The 22,496-nt window shown below is 33.5% G+C and overlaps 1 protein-coding gene across 2 annotated transcripts in view; it reads left to right on the forward strand.

The window, feature by feature from the left end:
• The first annotated feature begins 512 nt into the window (after positions 1-512).
• The window catches only part of Arp5 (Actin-related protein 5), a 36,255-nt gene continuing 14,271 nt past the window's right edge, over positions 513-22,496 (forward strand). Inside the window, exon 1 of one of the 2 annotated variants that reach the window (XM_035874706.2) lies at positions 513-886. The gene's annotated coding sequence lies outside the window, so the exon portion shown is untranslated. Of the gene's footprint in view, positions 887-939; positions 1,309-22,496 lie in introns of those variants that run through there. The other variant, XM_085662427.1, reaches the window with a different exon arrangement.

The raw sequence follows: 22,496 nt of genomic DNA on the forward strand, positions 1-22,496 counted from the left end.
TTTATATAATATGAAGAAATTACATCATAAAATTATATGTTAGATAATAAGTTAATATTTCTATTGCTTTTCAGATAATGAGTCGTTATCTTTATAATATTATATATTTTTATTATCAAATAATATTGAATATTATGCATGATCTTTAAAATAAGATATATAGACTATATCTATAATAACCACTGCGTCATATTTTTAATTTCAGCTTATTGTACATCAAAATATTACACGTTAGTAAAATGGGAATAGAATTCCATATAAAGGGCTCTATTCTTTACCGGGTAAGCAGGTCGATTACAAACGAATTCATAAATTTTTATCTAATCTCGATTAATTAGAAAAAAATTTTTGATTCGTTTCGCGATTTGATATTGTTTCTTTTTCCAAATTATAGTAATTATTATTGGATATTATTGGATATATTAGAATAATGATTTTCTTTTACAATTGGCAGTAAAGTAATTCATATAGATAATTAGAGTCATTAGCCCGTGGGTCTCCGTATGCAGCAACCTCCTTGTGGTGAGACCTGGAAATCGATATTAGTTGCGATAAAAGTAAAAAATAACGCAAGTAATGTCGAGCTAATGGCTGCATTTAAATTCAATCAAAATTAACTATATTCTATGATGTCTTTTTGTATCTCTTTCGGCCTATTTTTTGGATTAAGTTGAATAACTGAACAATACGTTCAGATAATTTCATCGTTCGTGTTAACTTGGATTAAAAAACAGTCCGTTTTCTTCAGAAGTTATGGTCGTGTCTAAAAAGTGGAAGAAAAAAGACAAGAGAAAGGAACAGAGGATGAAATAGTAAAATTGCACAGCAGCTGTATCAAGATAGTCAAAGGGAAATCCACACATTATCAACCACGAGTACCACCGAGGTGATTGGTTACGCAAACTCGGCCAATGCATTTCTAGCTTCACCATGATCGCCATTCAACTCTCCACGCTCCATTTATTCGTTATCTGCCTCTTTTCTCCTATCTATCCTAACATCTTCTTTCTTTCCACTAGCTATTCCAATTTTCTCCCTTCGTTTTTTCCTTTTTTTCTTTTTTTTTCTTTTTCTTTTTTACTTTTTTTCTTTTTTTCTATTTCCCTCTTTCTCTATTTTTTGTCCTTACCATGCGCAACACTACCGAAGGTCAAAGGCTTCGACTCGGCTCGATCAAAATGTAGATCACTTTTATTGCCGTGTGAAATTCCACGCAGCTTGTATTTTTATTTCGTGGGAGATAAAAGGAAAAGGGAGAGAAAGACGCTCTATAGATGCTTCTTCTCGTCGGCAAGATCAAAGCTCGAGGTGATTCGACTTTATCGATTTTTTCTCTGAAGAAATTGAATACTTTTAGACCTTTGTTATTATATTCCTTACGAAATTATTTTCGTTAATCTAAAATAGTAATTTGTAAGTGTATAATTATATTCCAATCATCATTTTCTCTTTCTTCATATCCCTCTTTCTCCCCCCCTCTCTCTCTCTATCTCTCTATCTCTCTATCTCTCTTTCCCCTAGTCAGTTTCTAACATTCTAGTCCTTTAGCATCGAGAACCTATCCTCTAGCTACCTCACCCAATTCCATCCATGTTTCGATCTAATCTCCATTTCCATTCGACGTTGCCTCCGGAGGAAGCTTCGAAATCAAAGCACGTGCGCGCTAAACATCGACTAATCCAACTTGTAAAACAGTCTGGTCTAATCTTCTCGCGATTATTTGATATGTCCCCTATTTTTTCTCTTTTTTTCTTTTCTCTGTTTTTTTTTCGAATCGAATTCTTTTCTTCGATTTCTTTTTCTTTTCTTATTTTTATTCTGCATCTGTCTGGTAGTATATAATTTTTGATATCTTTTTTAGTATAAGAATATTGAAATATTTACGAAAATAAGTGATATTTCTTTTTACTTTTTCTTTTCTTTCTTTTTTTTTTTTTTAATCTTTGGCTCTCTCGTTTCACGGTTTATTTTATTCCGATTCTAGCGATTCTTGGAAAGTTCATGTAATATTTCGATGAAGAGAGATAAGGAAGAGAAAGAAATATTCGGAGCTTACTGCTTGCAGGGACACATTTTGTTTTCCTGTCATAATAAATATATAAAGCTCTCTTCATATGATGCTCTCGATTTTTTTTTTCCCATGAAGTCGAATCATCATATTCCCAGTTTTGAGTAAAAATTTATTAAGAAAAATGATCGTTCGCCATTGTCGGGAAGTTTTGACGAATCTCTTAGACAAAAATATTAGACTTTCAAAAAGGTTTTACCGAAAATAAAGAGAGAGCACGATGAGTAAAAGTTTTTCTTTTCTTACGATAATACTCTCGATGAGCAAACGATCATCGACCGTGAAGTAAGCTGATCGTAGCGGCAACTTTTTTATGGATCATTAAGGACCGCATTACGAGTTCTACAGTAGATGAAATTAAAATCTACTTCAAAAAAAAAAAAAAAAAAAAAAAAAAAAAAAAGAAGAAGAAGAAGAAAAAGAAAGAAACTAGAGAAAAACAGAACGAAATAGAGAGAAAGAAAGAGTTCGAGCATTATCTTTGAGTGGAAACTCGAAACGGCAAATGTCTACGTGACTAACGAAGCTTGTCTTAATTGGATTCTTTTTCCTTTAGTTAAATAGTATAGCTAACCAACATTTTTTTTCTTTTTTCATTTTCTTGCTTCTTATAAATGAAAACACGTGAGAACGACGTTGAGTCGAGTTTTCGCTGAAAGTGTTAGATAATTGATACACGAAAATATTTTTAAAATTATACTCGTACATCTTATTTGATTTTTTTCGTTAGAAAATTAATCGTTAATTCATATCCAAAGATAGGTTTTTATTTGAAGACGAAAAAAATGCAAAGTTAGAGTCAGTTAATTATTCTCAATGGTGGTTGTCCAACGATATTGCTAAAGACTCTCTTGTTAATGAAGAAGTTGATGTTTCCAACGTTGTTGTTCATCCACCAACCGAATTGGACTCCGAATTCATCAACGTTCCATGACTACGTTAACGGTCATGCTATTTTAACCGTTTAGTTAGCGTGCTTTCCACGAGCTCTACAGAATGCGCTCGGCTTTCATTAAGCTCCGCTATATCCCGTGTACCGGGTTGCACAATAAAACAAAAAGTCTGGCATAAACATGCTCATAACGTACAATAACCTGTGCTAGAAAGGATAGATCCAAAAGTGTGTATGTACGTGCGTGCGTGCGTACATTATCGTATATTTAGTATATAATAGGAATTACATATGTATCATCGAGGAAAAAGGGACACACGTATTAGTATGTGATGCTGTATATAATACAATTTTAAAAGATCTAGTACGAACAATTTTCTAGACGAATGGTAGAATAAAAAAGGTGAAAGAACGAGAATAAATTCTCCTCCTCATATCAAACACGATAAGAATCCATTATTAGATTCGATTATAGGATAGAGAAAGAGAGAGAGAGAGAGAGGAAAGATAAAATTAGCTGACGTGTTTCTAGCTTCGCCAAGAGAAACTTTGATTTTAGCTATTAAAAGAACAATAGAGGCAATATCTCTATCTCTATAAAATGAAAGAGCGAGAGAGAGAGAGAGAGAAAGATTGCATAAGTTTTTGTCTCTTTCTGCTGCATCTCTTTTTCTCTTCTCTCTCTCTCTCTCTCTCTCTCTCTCTCTCTCTCTCTCTCTCTTTCTTTCTTTTTTCTTTCGTCTCCTATCACGAAGTGGGTCTCCGTGAATCGACCATTTCCGGTTTCGTCGAGCACAATGCAAGTCGCGTACTCAATGGAAAATGACCATGCACGTCTTCCTTCTCTTCTGATTGGAAAACTACGAATTGCTTTGGAATTGTAAGGCAAGAAATTGTCGAGGACAAGTCACCTCCTTCTCTCTCTCTCTCTCTCTCTCTCTCTCCCTCTCTTTTCCAAGTCTCAAGCTAGAAATTAAACAAAAGAAGAAAAAATGAATCTGATACGCGAGAAACATTAGCAAGATTAAATTTAGCTATGCTGGAGGAAGCTTGAAAAGGACTGTGATTATCCACGAACATACGAAAAGTAGGAGAAAAGAGTGAGAGAGATAGAGACAGGGAGTACGAAAAAATCTCGTATTTTCTGTTATCATCGTCCTTCTCTCCGACACGTTCGCCAAGTCCACGCGTTATCGCGCAACAAACACACTCGGCCTCTTGCGAATCGTTAACATACAACCTTCCTTCTCTTTCTCTCTCTTTCTCTCTCTTTCTCTCTCTCTTTTTCTCTCTCTCGTCGGTCCGACGTTACATATCTACGAAAAGCAACGCGTTCGTTTTACTGTTCGCTAGAGATAAGCACATTCGCTCTTACGCTGTCCATCAAGACACTTTCAAAGGACGTGCTAGGATTTTTATAATTCCGCACAAATTCTTTTCTTCTAGTTATAATATACCGATTTGATCTAGAAATGTATATATAATCTTAATGGCTAGAAAAAAATAAGAACGATGTTCCGATCGATGGCCTGCCTTCTAACGTTTTCTATAATTTCGTGATTTTTATTTCTAATCCAAAGATATTCCATTAGACGAAGAGAGATCTAATTATATACTGAGAAAGAATTACCAAAATCATGAAAATGTTCTAGATTGATGTTTATTATATTTAATAAATATGTGAAATGCTTGAAAATAAATGTACCATTATTATATAAGAAACGAAAATGTTAAATCGAAATAAGAATCAAAAGTGCGTTAGTATATTATTACGAGTTACATAAATTAAGTAAAAAAAAAAATGAAATTAATTATAAACTTTGTTCATATTTGCCATTAATCATTTATAATTACATGTTGTGTTTATATTCGATGATAATCAAAGTACATATTTGGCTTCTTTTCCGTGTATGTATATTCGTATAAAAAATTTGTATCGTGAAAAAAGGAAAAGATAAACGTGTAAGCGCGTATCAACGAGATCGTAAAATCGAAAAGACCGTACCGTTTGAGGCTCGATTCTCGATTCTCGAAATACTCGAAAGTTGAAAGAGAGCTTTTTTTAACGCCTTCGCCAAGACGACCGAACGATCGTACAATTTAAAATACAGGAAGCCATAACCAAGAGTTTCTCGCTTGAAACGATGTCCGATTGATTCTCCTTATACTTGTCTTTCTCACTTTCTCTCCCTCTCTCTCTCTTTTCTTCGTTTCGCAAGTACGAGTAATAAAAGACGAACCTGTAAAAGACTATAAACCGCTCGTAAAAAACCACTTCTCTTATGGTTGAATTTAAAAACGACAATTGGTGAATTATTTAGTCTTCTTTTTTTTAAGTTTCTCGTCGATATACGATGTATAAAAAATTAATAATCTTTTAAAATTTACATGAAAGAAAAGTGATCTAAAATTCCTTCGTCTTTTATTTTTTTCTTTTTCTTTTTATTTTTTTCAATTTTTTTTTCTATTTTTTTTTTCTTTTTTTTTCTTTTATTTCTTTTTTCCAGTTATTCATCTGCAAGATTTCTTAGAAAGTACCCAGATAATAAACTAAAAAAAGAACTCTCTCTCTCCCTCTTTCAAATATGTACTAAACTATTAAGCAAGTTAAAAGAACGGAGTTAAGGCAAGCTATTATAACGATATGAAAGAAGTCACTCCAAGATATCGTTGTAAATGATTAAGATAAAAGAGGAAAGTTGCGAGATGTGTGATTTAAATAAATAGAGAAAGAATGAACAAAGAATGAATATAGAAAGAAGGAGAGAGGGGAGAATAGATGTATATATATATATATAAGCACGAGGTCGTAAGTTTTAATTGACAGACTAAAATCCCTTCAACTATTATATTTAACTTTCTAGTTATCTTCCATTCCCTCTCTCTCTCTCTCTCTCTCTCTCCTTCCTTTACATCACTATCGCGATAATAATTATACTCTTTGTTTTATAAATTAATCTCGACTCTCAGAGGGTGTACTCTAGTTGGTGACTCTAACTAGCAAAGAAGAAGAAGATAGAAAGATAGAAAGAGAGAGAGAGAGAGAGAGAGAGAGAGAGAGAGAGAGAGAAATAGTTCTTTACTTTCTCTTCAATTAACCGGTAATGGATTAACTGCTTATCTTCTCTCTCAGTTCGCATCGAAATACCAACGATGCGGCGTCGTTAATTCCAACTCGTCCTCTCGTTGACGCCTTCGAATATTCGACTTTTCAAAGATTCCCTCGAAGATTTCAGCCTTACAATTTATATAACATGACCAAGTATTGCCAACTTATTCGATTTTGTGGGGTAGTTTAATATTAAGAAAGTCAAGAGAAAAAAAATCAATTAAAATGGAAAATTTTTGGAGTAACTTTGTTAAAAAATATTTTATTGGTCCTTTTTTTCTTTTTTTTTTTCCTTGGTTTTTGCTCTTTGTTTATCCTTTCTGTTCATTCGCCAATACTTTGATAACTCGTATCACTTGTTACAATGAATAAAAATCAAATCGGAGATCAAATTGGAGATTTTGATCGTAATAGTTAAAATATATGATAATATTTAAAAATGACTCAACGATGAGTTTATTAATTTAAAATATCGTGTTTTTTCTGAATGCAATTTTTTCATAGAAGGTTTTTTATAGAATATATATATATATTTGTTAGCGATTTCTCGATATTATTCAAAATGCATGCCGATAAAATGAAATTTTGTCGTACTTGTATTAAACCTTAAAAATTATCTGTACGGCAAACGAGAGAAAATGAAAAATTACATTCGATGAAAAACTCTAGGTGACGTCCGCTTTACGAAATAAACTTTAGATTGAAATGAATTTTGTACGAGCTGTGTTGTGTCAATTGTACGAAACGTTTTCTCGTTAAGATATCATCAAAATCAAAGATCATTTATTTATTTTATATTTATTTTTTCCTTTCTTTCCCTTTCTTTCATTTTATTTTATTATATTTTATTTTATTTTATTTTATTTTATTTTATTTTATTTTATTTTATTTTATTTCTTTCTGATTTCATTTCCGTGTCTTTTCAAGACACGGAAGATTTCCCGAGAACGTTATAGAATATCGTCGGGAAACGATTTATCAGAATTTATATCTTTGCGGCCGAACGATTTGCTTCGAAAGAAACGTCACTTGTAAAATTGATATTTCTCGATAAATGTATATTTGATTACTTTACTTTACGGGAAACCGAACACTCGTTAAGATCATGACGATCCAATGTAGGATAGATAAAAATGAGAAAGAATATCATAGTTATGTTCTTCGTATTATATAACTCGATTAATCCATGATAAAAAGATGAAATTGTTTCAAAATTTTTTTTCTCTCTTCTATCGAGTATTCATTTCCCTCTTTTTTCTATCCACTTTCATCCTCTATACCTTTGCAATCTTTTACCTTTCTCACTTATACTTCTTTTTACGTCACATTATCCCACGAAACTCATTTCTGTGGAATAGCAAAAGAATTCGTTTAGAAAAATACATGTTCGATTTATATCTAACGTAGTTAATTAACAAAATAAACTGAGCCGGCACCTTACTGCTTTCTCATTTGGAGCATTTATCGCCCAAGGGATCCTTTCTTGCTTCGAACCTTCGACGAGAAAAAGAGTATAGACGCTAAGGAAAAACTCAGAAATCGGAAAAACTCAATGAGATCCCATTCAATTTAAAGGAAAGTACCATAGAATGGTGAAAAAAAAATTCAACGAGAAATAAAAATCCATAAAAAACATTATAAATTTATGGACAACGAAAAAGTCTTCCGACATATTCTGATAACAAAAAAAGAAAATAAAAAAAGAATAAGAATAAAAGATTGCAAGTGAGATTTAAAGCTTAAATCGTCAGGAGATTTTCATCGTGATCTTGACACAAAGATCATAAGCCGATTCGCATGAAGATCATAAACCGAACGATCTAATCTCGAAATTCTGAGGAGCATACAGGTGTCATGGCAATTTCAGGAGATAGAGAGAGACACAGAGAGTGTGTGTGAGAGAGAGAAAGAGAGAGAGAGAGAGAGAGGAAGAAAGAGATTGTAACAGTCAAACCGACAGATATCAGACTAAAACAAGAGAGAGAGAGAGAGAGAGAGAGAGAGAGAGAGAGAGAGAGAGAGAGCGAGAGAAGGAAGGAGAAACGAACATGTTCCTGATTCAGTATTCACTATCCCTCTTGATCCCAGCCGATCCTTCATTTAGATACACAAGCTCCGATACGCCGAGAGATATCGGGGATGCGTTATGGACAGGCTGATCCTGACACACGATGCGCATTACGCAGGAACACCTCACTACGCATATATATACATGGACACATCCACACAAACAGGAATACAGTCGATCCCTTTCTGTCACGTCCTTCTGTTTCAGGATATTTCACTTGGTTGTCAAGTAAACCCAACTAACACCGTGCAAAAGTCAATCGTGTTCTCACTACTTGACGACATTACTTTCAAAGTCCAAGATATCAGGCAGAGATTTTCATTGATCGTTTTTTTATAAACGATCTCTAAGGATTAATCGTATAAGATAAAATTATTTTAATGCTGAAGTGAATGAAAAGTATCATCTATGGACAAGCCTCGCCTGGGATTATCATTAAACTATTTGTTTGTTTTTCATGTCGTATTTGAGAAGAAAGAAAAGTAACAACAGCTTTTCTTGAAAAAGCTAAGGGCTCATGTCACGTACGGTACTTCAGAAACCTACATGCCGCATATCATTATACAGAAAACTCGAGAAATACATCTTCCTTACCACTTTACATGTTCTTCTCCAGCTGCTACCTCTATTTCGTTCAACGTTCCTTCTTCTCTTTCTTTTACTTCTGTCAAGATAAAAGTGGATATAGGTGAAGAAAATTTTGAGATGATTAATGTTAATCGTTAATTTATCGTTCGGATCAATTTTCAAAGAAGCTTGACAAGTTGTAGTTAATTAATTAATAACTCTGATAGGATTATTCGTGGATACATTTGTCGAAGAAAAATAATAAAATCTCATGGGGATTGTCCATTGTGAGTGGAAGAAGAAGAAAAAAAAAATGAGAAAAAAGAAAAGAAAAATATCGGCTAGGCGTGATCGCATTCCGGGAAAAGGGATTCGACGATTATTTTTCTCCTTCGACATCGAAATCACGGTTGGTTATGGTAGAACTGCTCCCCTGATTGTCATAAAGTATCCTTTATTGCTCGCTTATTGCTGTTTAGGTCTGTTCAATGGGTTCCGTGCTTGGGACGCACATGCTTTAGCAAAGATCTTAACAGTCTTTGTCAATTTCTACCTTTTTTAGTCTCTCTCTCTCTCTCTCTCTGTTTTTTCTTATACGAAACTATTTCCAAATTCTAGGGTTTATGCGAATGCTCCTTGTTTTCTTTATAAAATGATAAACATGATTGAATCATATAAAGAGAAATTATAGAAATAATCAATTATTTTCTTCAATTAAATATTACTTTGTTTTATAAATAGAGATTTGTTTTATTAATAGATATTTTCTTCTTACTATTATACATCGAGTAATTGTTTATTATTAATTGATTATTTCGTATAGAAAATGAATGACATATAGAGAAAGAAATCTTTCTTAAAAGTATGTACGTATGTATGCTAACGATTGATAAACATTAATACGTAGTAGTAACTACAAAACGTTTGCCAAAGTAAATACGACAATTACCAGCATCATAGAGGCTGAGTCGAACATTTCAACTGTGATCGCGGCCAATGTGTAATCTCTTACGAACACGTTGATCGTGTAAATACCGTGTCCTCGTTAATTAACATTACGATAACTATTAGAAAAGCAATCTAGCGTAACTTTATTACGGTATTCTCACGGATATAAAATGCCAAGACCAAAGGAAACATTTACACGTACTAATAAATTTGATGGAATTGTTCAATTTAATTTAATCATATGGACGATTTATTTATTGAAAATATATTTATAGTACTATGAATAGATGATAGATAAGACTAAGCTAAAGTAATTGTTTGTCAGATCTGATAAAAAGAATCCATTATCATTGATGAAATTTCATTCTAATGTTGTTCTTAATGTTATTGAAAAGCTTATCAGTTTTAATTTAATAATGAGTGATTATTTTTATTTTTTATTTTTTTTTTTTTTTTTTTTTTTTTTTTTTTAATGTATATAGCAATGATTTCAATCTCAAAGTCTTAATTGATAAATAAATTAAGATATTAGGATGAAATTTCACTCATGTATAATCTTTATTATCTTTAGGGTTAGTTAACTATTAAACAGATAAATGAAAATATTCAAGGATAAAGGGTTGAAGTTGAGCTCCATTAATTCAAACGTGTCTAAAAGACAGACTCGACCCTTAACCTCTAGGAGTCTCGAGGTCCTACCGTCGTTGTCTCCTAGAATAATCGTTAGTAGTAACGATATATCTTTGCTTTAGCTATGTGAGAATATCAAGCGTCTGCGCTTACCCAGCTATGGGGGGATGCTTAATTAAACGTTGGTGTTAATTGCCGAGGACTTCGCGTCAACCTCTCGACCCCGTGCAATTCCGCATTGCGATGATGCAAGGAAGAACTCACTCCCGTCTTCTTTCCTCTCTTTTCTAGTCAAAAACGGATGATGTACGTCCCCTAAATTTACGTCTTTTAAATATATCTAGGATATACTTTTACTTTATCGCTAACAATAAATAATTAAATAATAAATAATTGAGATTAATAAGTACGGTATAATACTTAATAAACTAATAACTTAATCTACGATTAATAGATACACAAACAACTTATTTTTAAATAGTGGTGGTATTTGATCGGAATATTAGAGCAACTTTAAGGTCAAACTTATCTCGAATTTGAAAAACAAATTTCTTTTCTCAAGTTTCACCAAAGTTTTTCTTTTGGTATAATTTGTGAACGAGAATATCGTGCATTGACCGAATTATGTCGAAGCGTATTCCGTTCATAAATCGCATTAAAGCCCGAGATCAAGTGGGCAAAGTTTCGAAACGAAACGAGAAGTACGATTTGACGATATTTCGCGCCAGTACGCGTCGTTGCGTGATTGGATCGTCAGCCGTGCACGATATCACGATATCACGATATCACAGTGAAAATAGAACAATAGACCTTTCGGATTTGCTGCGATAATATTCCCACCATCGAAATAACCTCGTTTTACGTTCGCTGATCGTCCGACCAGAAGCCGATCGTCTAGCAATTGAAAGCCTATGCAGTCAATTATAATTGCACCCAGTTAGATTCGATCGAAATCAATTAATATTTTCTCTCGAAAAGAAAATAATCTATCAAATATCAATTATTCAGACTTGGAATATCTTATTAATCCTTTCTAACTCAATTTTTTTCTTGTGCTTAAAAAACAATTATATAATATGATGGTTTTCAATATTCGAAAAGAGACAAAAAAAAAATTTGTGTAATGATAAAGTAAAAGGAAATGTTTTTTAAATATAAATATATGAGTGTGCAAGTTACAACAGCTTTTTATATATAGAGGATTAAAGATCGAATTTATGAATGATCTATAAAATTACAATTTCACGTTTCAATGACGGCAATTTTCGAAAATCAACGTGCTGTTTTAACGTTTGCACTCTAACAACCACCCCTCATGCTTTTCATATTTCGTGTATACGTGCGTGCATACATAATATTCACATGCCACTTTCCTATAGATACATACACATATGTGTATATGTGTAGGTGTATATATATTTATATATATATATATACAGCACGCAAACAGTTCAACTGTTAGGCGAAACGATAATAAATTAAGCTCAACGAGAACTCGGAATTGAATCAAACGCGGTAATCTCTAACGCAATTGATTCCGGAATGCAAACACCTCTCGAACACGAGAAAAGTAGGATGGTGGTAGAGGGTTGTCCATGTGTAAGAGTATGGATATGATTTTCGAAGTGTGCTCGGTCAGAATAAGGGAAATTGGGTTAGACTGGTAGAAATATACATACTATATACTATATATATATGTATATGTATATGTACATTGATCGATCGATAACAAAGATAATAATTACATAGATTAATATCGCACTGTGCAATAATCAATAAAATTTTCTATCCCTTTTTATCTCTTACATTTATTATATTGAATATTTTCAGATTTAACTTTCTCTCACTATTTCTCTATCAGTCTTTCTTTTTCTTCTTCTCTTTCTTTCTCTTTGCTCATCATTTCTACAGACAGATACATTAATATTCTTACGAAACCTCTTTCCTAAATTTTCATAGACAAGAATTTTTATTATTGAATTGCAATAATATACAGCTTTTCAATGTAGCTTTTCGTTATTCTCTGGGATTCCAAGCTTTAAAGAGATTCTATCGAGCTTCATAATGCATTAACGATGTTCACATACTGAACAATACGTGACGAGCTTTTGAAATCGCACGTTTGAATGATTAACGTGGGTTTCTTTGATGTACTTACAACAATCTATTCCCATTCTCTCGTTCTGTATTTATTCGATTATTTTGCGAACGTGCTTTTGATAAAATTAAGTCGAGGAATAATCATTCTGTTTCTCGGGGATTTAGGTCGTGACTGACTAAACATACAAAAAAAAAAAGATAAAATGAAACAAAATAATAATAATAATAATAATAATAATGAAAAAGAAAAGAACAAACGAGAAATAAAAGCAAAGAGACATAATAGAGGATTTATTTGTTGCAATGAATATATAGCTATATATTGTTAAAGGTGCTTTACTGCATTTCTTTCTAACAATTGGAAATAAAAAGAGATATCGGTCTACTCGCTAAACTACACTCTAGCATGCTTTTGCTCTTGGCTCTATGTTATTTTTATCGATGCAACGAAGCACCAAATACAAACAACGGAATGGTGTTTACACGTTTCTCTCTGTGTTCATATTACCGAATCGTTCGGTATTAAATATCGTTCTTTCTCTTTTTCTCTTTCTCTCTCTCTCTCTCTCACTCTCTCTTTCTCTCTTTCTCTCTCTTCCTCTCTGTATAACGAGAATTCGGGAAACGAGGGCGATTTGCCAGGATCTGTTAGATTCACTAAGCAATGACCTGGATAATCCGTCGCGTTTACCATTGCATCTCTACGGCTTCGTCTGTTTGCTAGTTACAAAAGCATTGCTTTACAGCTTCGACTTGTATACGAGTTTGCATTGCATTTATATATTGTCCTGAAGGAACGATCCTTTGGAATTAGCTTAAAATCTCTCTTCGTCTTTTAAAGATTTTGTTAAATCTCTCTCATTCGAGTAGGAACTTTGTGTTAGAAGTTATTATTATTATTATTATTATTATTATTATTATGATTATTATTATTAAAAAATTAAAAGTTTTTAACGAATCAGAAACGATAAGAGAACAATGTTGTTGAATTTTGAACGATGAAATAATTCGAGAAGGAGCATTTGAAGTTAGGTGAAAAGTCTTGATTACAATTGGTTCAAGAATACCCTGAATGGAAACGATGAAGAACGTTTAACGCGACGATCCGATTATTCGCTATCAGAATGGGCTGCTAGCTCGAAGCAATTCGAAATAGCTTCCTGCATAGAAATACCCGTAAATGCCCTATGCAGCTTGCGTCCAATTTTCTATGTAAATTTTTCGACCGAGATAATGCGTGTTCCCCCACGGTCAATCGTCAGGCAGTTTGAGTTTTTGTTAAATAATCAAAAAAAGTAGTCAACAAATTTATCGCCAATTCTAAACGCTTGACAAGAAGGAATATTTTCTTAATAATAATGGTATAATGATTTACATTTCTTCTTCTACCACGTTAATATATGGAATATTTAACAGAAGTTGTATCTCGTATACTCATCGATATTAGTGAATCAATCGAACAATATGTCCTATAAAAAATGACAATGAAGAAGAAGAGAAGGATGAGGATCAATTTTCGAAGGTCGTTGCATCGACTTACTCTTGCTTCGTATACGTTAAGCGAAGCGCACCTTCTTTCAACAACATCCTACTCTCACAACCTTCTCGTAAACGGGAATATGGCAAAACGAGACGAAATCGAGGAGAAGGAGGAGAAGAAGGAGAAAAAGGAAGATACTTTAGACACGCAAGATGGAAAACGAAGCACTTCTCGACGTATACACATACGCATGGTCGAGTATTGTACGTACGTACGTATCTACTGAACGATAAAACTCCAGGACTATGAGAAATTAGACGATTTTTCATGAAAATCGTCTTTTCTCGTTCCGCCGATTCTTCTTCTCTTGGAAAAATACGAAGAATTTTTCCAACGATCCTATTGGGAGTCAAGGTATCACGATACGTCTATGTGTAGCTTAGCTAACCTATATATATATATATATATACAAGTTTTTTTATCGAGATTCCGTTAACTCCAGTGGAAACGCTCGAGGGGAATCCTTAACGTCCCTTACTCTTACATCTTTCTGCTTTTTACTCCTCTTTGTTTTATTATTTTTTTTTTCTTTTTTTTTTTTCTAACGATACGACGATCTTCAACACCATTTTATCTTCTTCCGAACAATTTCAGGTTTGAACTAATTTTTTTTTTTTTTAATTCAGATAAAAACTAAATGTAACAGCAAGTTGATCATCGGAAGAAGTCGATCTAAAAATCGATTAAAAAAGTCAACAAAAAAAAAAAAAATAGGGGATGGAGAAAAAAATCAAATGTAAAAATATAGATTCAGATCTATGAATTTGTATGTTCATTATACATCTCTTAGTAACAAGTACGTTAGTTGTACGTTACGAACCGATATACACGAGAAGTTTCCAAGAGAGAATTCCACCGTTGTCGTCGTTCCTCCTAAGCTCAGCCGCGTGTTTTGTTACTTACCGAAGATTACCGGCTTACAAGAAACCCGACGGCGGGCTGAAGCCTACATCCACCGTCTCCTCCTCATCCCTTCTTTACTCTGATGCAACCCTTACCATCACCACCACTACTATTGCATTTTCTCTCTCTCTCTCTCCCTCTATCTCTATCTTTCTCTCACTCATTCTCTATTTCCATCTACCTTAACCCAACGGGTTAGTCGAAGGCCTTATCACGTTTTCCATTCTCTGTCTCTGTCCAACCATCTCGTAAAACGTGAGACTATGTAGCCCAAAGAGGGAGAGAGATAAAGAGAGATAGAGATAGATAGATAGAGAGAGAGAGAGAGAGAGAGAGAGAGAGGAAGAGAGAGAAATGGGGATATAGAATAACGTCCTTAAGCGTGCTTACTGTCGGAGACCCAAAATTGGGAAACGATGTAAATCACTTAGGCGACGCACTTGCACGCGCGAGGGACTCTGCATGCGGATCTTCTCTCTAAAACCGTATTTCCCAAGAATTCGTCTCTCTATCTTGTGGAGGAATTTCAAAGAAGCAAGTGCTGATATCTCGACTGGAAAAAGAGATTATCTCTTGTTTCTTTGACCTTCGAAGCGTTCCATATTATTATAATAATATTAATAATATAAATAACAAGACGCGCGGCGATAATGTTATAAAATACGAAGCTCTCTAAAAGCTCCATTTTATATATCTTATTTGTGTCGAGGAAATAGAATAAAACAGCGTTTGGAATTTATAACAGAAATTTGTTGAAAAGAATAAAAAAAATTCCTTTCGAGAATTTCCTCGACTTTTCTATTCGCAGTCAAGTACTATTCTCAGACGTCTACCAATTGGAAGAAAATGGAATATTTTATGTACGGAAAATAGAAATTTCTCGTGACTCTAATAATAATAAAATAAAAATAAGTTAAGAGGAGTTCTAGGAAGAAATTAAAAAATATATTTATTTATATATATATATATAAAACAATTTTCTTTTTTAATACAAACAATAAATCTTTTAAGTTGCTTTTCAATCGGGAATATAAGAAATTAGAAAAAAATCTCACGTTCGTAGAAACCGCTGCATGCCACGACAGGGAGGGCCAGTTACATTTACAAGTAGAGATGGAACACGCTCGAACGCGTGTGCACCCTGAACAAAAGAAAAAACCGGAAAAGCGATCGTTTTTTTTTCCTCAGTACCTAACATTTTCATTGGCTCGAATCGACTGGAGGGTGCTTTTCGGAAATCGATAGCTCTCAACGGCTATCGCAAAGGCTGACCCAACCGCACCATTGTTTCCGGTTACGAGGTCGAAGGTTCTACGTTGTATTATGTTCTATCCCATAGTCGTGGTATTTGCCAATATAATTCCGATTATTAACAAGGCACCTTCCTAGATACCTCTTCTTCGCCATCTCTCTCTCCCTCTCTCATGGACTTTGATAATAACTGGTATTAGAGTACATTGTGTTTTGCCTCTATTACACAAGAAATTTGCAAGTGAGTTTAATTACTTGAAAAGTAAATCATAACATATCGTTGAATTTCGATAAAATCATCTGGATTATATATATATATATGTACATCTAAATGTAAATGTAGCATTTCAATGAAGTTATTAATCTCCTTAATGTTATACGTTCTTTGCAATACATATAACATTAATTGAGAAGATTCGGAATACGATTTCAAAGAGAATTTCATTAATGACGATGCGTAATAATCGATATATTTGTAGCAAAAAGTAAAATTCTCTGATGAAAGAAATAACTTTGAAAATATATGTTGAAACTAGAAGGAAGATTATCTCAACTGGATACTTGGAATATTCTTGGCTTGCTAATATTGGCCGCAAGAATTTTGGAAATTTCTATAGAAAAGTTCAATTGTTGTCCAAGAAATAAACGGATAAATTACGATCAGAATTAAGGAAAATAGAAAATGTATTATCCATCTGATATAAAAAGTTATAGAATTTAAGATAAAATTACCCGAGAAATTCTACATCTGGATAAATCAAAGCAGATAGTCGAGTCAGCTCACAAAGTGGTCGTACTCACTTTTGATTAAATATATCACGAGTGGCAAAAGAAAAACGACTTACGTTTCCACTAAAGAACTCTCTTTTACTCTCTCTTATTCTCTTATTCTTTGACTCTTTCTCACTCTTTACTCGAGCTTTTCTCCTTTATATCCGACGAAGGACGATCATTTTTAGCTCCATCCCCGTCTTTCCCACTTCCCCACTTACAAATCTTTCGGTAGGATTTTACGATCCGCATGGAATTCGCGGCGAAAACGTTGAAGACCGCCAGTAGTTCGGGATCAATCCGACTTTTCGAGCTATGGTCCAGCATTTTTCGATTCGACCTCTCTCTCTCTCTCTCTCTCTCTCTCTCTCTCTCTCTTCGTAGACACCGCAACGTAGCGTGAGAAAAAGAGAGAAGGAAAGAAAGAGAGAGAGAGAGAGAGATAGAGAGAGAAGGATCAAGAAAAGTCTTTCAGGTTGACGATGGAAAGAATTTAATCCAAATTGAAGAATAATATCGTCCGGTTAATCCGACGAGCAGAAAGATCAGCGCATCAGAGAAAGAGAAAGAAGGAAAAATGTGAAGGAGAACGAGAAGAGAGATTGACGGAGAAGAATGGAGAGATTTAAATATTTCGAAGTGACGATTTCAAGCTGGGATAAAGTAAAAAAAAAAAAAAAAAAAAAAAAGAAAAAAGAAGAAGAGGAGGAGGATGAGGATGAAGGTCGGTTAGAATAAAAGGTGATGGAACTCCTTCTTGTGGGTCTTTATAACATTCTCTTTCTCTCTTCCACGATTGCCTTACCCTTCCCTTCCATGCCCCTTCTTTCTTTTCGTCCCATCTTGCGATATGCGAAGTTCTCGTTAAATCCACTTTAAATGATCCCCGCAGTCCCCTTACCAACCCTTCGCATTGCCAAGCTTATAACCTCGACCTCGAGTCTCTTTTCATCGACATATACCTTCCTTCCTTCCTTCCTTCCTTCCTTCCTTCCTTCCTCCGCGATTTAATGCCATATTAATCTTATCGTATACAAGAAGAGGAATTTAAAGAGTAATAAAGATTTCCTGCAAATTGACAATATACGGAAAGGGTGCATTGTTTTCTTTGACCAAACCATCATCATCACCACCACCACAACCACCATCATCACCAGCATCATATATGCGTTTATATTACAAGCGCGAAGAATCTTTTTCTCGTCAAGATCAACCAAAGTACTCTAGCAATGTTTTTTTTTCCCCACCTCCGCTTTTCCTTTTTTTCGTTATTTCTTTTTCAACGTCGAAACGACGAGCTGCATACGTTAATGAAAAAGAAAAGAAGATTAAAAAAAAATGAGAACGTGACGAGAGAATTGGCGAGAAAAAAAATGAAAGAAAGAGTAAAAGAGAACTGTGATGTGGTGGTATCTATGGATTTAGATTAGAAATTAAAATTTGCTTTTCATTGGAATAAGAAAAAATTGTGTTCCGTTGTTGAAAAATCTTTTTAATTTCTTAATATTTTGTGTTCTTCAATGCCTGATAGTCGTGTGACGGATAGGATTTATTATTTTTCTAGTTCGAACTATTCCTTTGTTACGATTTCTATAATAAATTCTATTTCCTTTTTTTCTCCGTTTTTTTTTCTTTTTTTTTTTTTTTTTTTTTTTTTACACACATTCGTTCGTCCGTTCGTCCGTCCGTTCGTTCATTTGTTCGTCCGTTCTTGCATCGCTGTCAGTTACATACCGTGTGTGCAATCTCATGCACATCGTTATCCAGTTTATCAACGTATGTATTCGAGGAAAAAAAAAATTATATATATATATGTATGTACGTATCCTATCGCGAGATCAAACGTGTAGATTTTAATTTTGTAGGAAAAGTTTATTCTTCCACGTGTTATATTAACCCGAAGGATATTTCGTTTCGTTTCATTCTTTTGCTTCTCTTTTGTTTTCTTTTTTACTTTACACGAAAAAAGAAAGAAATTCGTAACGAGTTTCCGGCTTTTATTTGAGAGATTTGGAGTGAAAAAGAAAAAAAGAAATATTTAATTAATTAGAAGGTAGAAAATAAAATCCTCTTTTCGAAAATGATATAAAATTTATACGATTATTATTCGACAAAGTCTTTGTTGCTTTACAATGAAATTAATTTTCTTTTTTCTTTTTTCATTCTTTTTCCTTCCTTTTCCTTCCTGTTAATTTTATTCCACAGATCAGCGATGATATAAACATTTTTATTAGACGAACTAATTAACCTCAAGACAAGATCGATCATCAATACTGAGAACAACATCTCTCTTCACATAGTGTTACTATATACCACGTAGTGCCCGTCAATGGAACTCGATCAGACAATGCATCTGATAATTACGTACGTTTCCAATTAACATCATTATCAAGTCTAGGTTACAGTCCCCATTGTAATTTCGAAGGTTCATATATTCTATTTGAATGGGCGTCATTAAGCTATCCTTACTTTTGGATTTATTAAAGAGTGTATCCATTTTAATCATCTTATTTGTTATTAATATATTAACTAAATGATGCTGTTAATTTTTTTGCGGTCATTTATAATTATTCCATATTTCTTTTTAGTGGCCGGACAAAATAATATAATACAGAATCATCGCTCTCACATACATACCGCAACAATATATAATATATATTTAGCATACGTATTGACCAAAATTTAATTCACATTCTTTTGTTCGTTCACAATACATGAATAATCGTATGAATATTCTCATTGTTAATAATAATAACAATAATAATAACAACAACAACAACAACAATAATAATAATAATAATAATAATAATAATAATAATAATAATAATAATGAGAGAAAGCTACAGGAGTAAGCTGATTAAAAAAAAAATGAAAAAAATAAAAATAAAAGCACAAAAATCGAATAAAATAATTAATCAATTTTCGTAAAATAAAAGAAAACTTTAAGTTAATGCACTTGATTTTTTTAATTTTTCACGAGGCTCGACGACGAAAGGTAATTTTTATTATCCAAGTAGAGTAAGCTGGACGGGGGCCATGCAGGGCTTGAATCGTACGGGGGTATGTTGTCGAATAGGGTGAGCTGTGTAAAGGGGGATAAAGGAGGAAGCCACGAAGCGTTCGCAGTTCGACCTCGAATTGAGCTGGGAATTACGAGGCCCCCAATTAAATTTCTCCGTCGAACTGCCAGTGTGATTCGAAATCGATAGCCGTACCTCGAGTGACATCGAGTAATAACATCGATGAGTTGATTGGTCGAGCACCGAATAAAAGGGGAATTTCATTGACTTACCGAGAAAGCTGTAATGCAAAAGTACTTAATGTTATAAGGCCGATAGAAATTACATGTATATGTATATATTTGTATATCTATATGTATAACGCACATATATATGCGTGTATATATATATATATATTTTATATTTTATATTTTATATTTTATATCTTTTTCTTTAGAAATAATACCAATGGAGAATCGTCATTTTACTATTTTCGCTGGTATTAAAAATGTTTCTTAACGAGCATGAAAGAACAAAGAGAAAAGAAAAACAGAAAAAATGTAAACAAAAATTATTCGACATAACTAGGTATTTAACACAAGTGAAAAAAACTTGTCCGTTTCTTCTACGTTGGATAAAGGAACGTGTTAAAAATATAATCAAAAATAAAAAAAAAATATATAAAAATCATAAGAAAAACAAGCCTGATTACGAATAGTAGGCTAGACTAGACTAGAGTAGAATGAAGTAGAATAAAGTAGAGAAGGAGAGAAGGAGACAAAGTAACAAACAGAGAGAAAGAGAGAGAGAGAGAGAGAAAGATGTCTACGATTTCTATTCGCTTGGCTTGAAATTTTGCAGAAACTATTTAAATCCTAGTACTACGTGGATACGGCAATTGTGCGTACTCGCGTTACTAGAAGGAAACTATGCGAAAAGTATGTCGAACGGGTTGCCTCAGAGAGGACGATGCAATAGGGATTTAAGGGTGGAGAAGGGAGGCTCAAAAGTATGCCTTATCGTTTTCTCTCTCTCTCTCTCTCTCTCTCCTCTCTCTCTTTTCTCTCAGATTTTATCGTTGAAAAGCGCGGCACGAGGAGCTCGGGAGATCCGTAAACCGAATAAAGTTACCACGGTGGTTGCAAACGAATTGAGATGACAAAAGAGAATAATAAAAGAGAGAGAGAGGGAATGATGAAAATAGGTCAATGAATTTTCTACAAAAGTCTTACACATTCAAATTTATTTGTAACGTGGCAACAGTTTAAATGATTAATTTCGTGATGAAAAATCGATGAATAAAACAAAAACAATTGTTAAAGCATCCATCCCACTTATATCTATATATCAATTTCTTTTTTACTCATCATCGAATATGTCCATTTTCATTTGCAAAAGAGAAAAAAAAAAGAATTATCGATATAATATCCATGAGATAACGAAGGCCATAGCAATAACTTTTATTTAATTTTGCTGCACTGTCAGCAAAATTACGAGTTTGCTGAGAGACACGCACTATTCTCTCTCTCTCTCTCTCTCTCTCTCTCTCTCTCTTTCTGTCTATGTGTGTGTAGCTATCTATCTATCCAACCGTATCCATCTATCTTTCTCTCTCGCTTTGACCGGTCTACGATCAATGCTCGCCGCGAATTATTCAATGTTATCGTTATCATAAATTCGACCGAGCTCCAGCAGTACCGCCGTTCGACCAGTACCAAAATGATCCTGATAAATTATCGAATCGACCAGGCTTAGCCAGAATCAGAGAAAGAGAAAGAGGGGAAGAGAAAGAGAGAGAGAGAATATGAATAGAATGTAGAGATCAAAAATAAGCTAGTAATTCAATATATGTACGTATAATTTCTAAAGAGATTTAATTCTTCTATATTATTTACGAAATAATTGGCTGGAATTTTTTGATACTGATATCGTTTCGATTCGAATAGATAGAGAACAAAGTAGTTTAAAAGCAAGCATAGAACGAAAATTAAAACGACAATCGCTTTATTGGCTGCCAATCGAGTGTGGGTTTCAAGCAACGTATCTAACGCAGTCAATGTGCAACGTAAAAATAAAAATTGTAGTTAACTGCAGCATTTATCGGTGGTAAACGTCGAGAACCGCCAACCACACATATATAAACGTATTAAAATGGCAAGAAAATCAAATTTGAAACTGTATATTGTGTGTGTATACGCACGGCGCGGCTTAATCGAGCAGGAAAAACATATATCGATCGATTGTCGAATTACGAATTTCCCTTGGTAAAACTACGTGAAATCGTTCGAGATAAATTCAAAAGAAAAATATTCCCTTATTTTACAGGTACTACGTATGTACGTTTATGTATGTATGTCTATACAACTATGATATTTTTGCTATACTCGCGAACTAGCTTCCAACAAATTTTCGATTCATTTCATTTCATTCGATTTTATTCGTCTTTTAATGCATGATTTGTGGATCTTTTTTTATCTTCCTTAATTAGAAATGTTCAGAAACAAAATTATACCTCCAAACTTTACAATAAAATCATAAAATAATTAATTTAATGAATTTATTAATTTTTCATGAGAAGTAAAAAAAAAAAGAAATAAAAGAAAAATTATACGAATCATACGCTTTGATCGTTTCACACCTGTCAATCGTG

This window comes from Vespa mandarinia, chromosome 18 (genome assembly GCF_050613455.1).
Source record: "Vespa mandarinia isolate Hongniang chromosome 18, ASM5061345v1, whole genome shotgun sequence".
Lineage (NCBI taxonomy): Eukaryota > Metazoa > Arthropoda > Insecta > Hymenoptera > Vespidae > Vespa > Vespa mandarinia.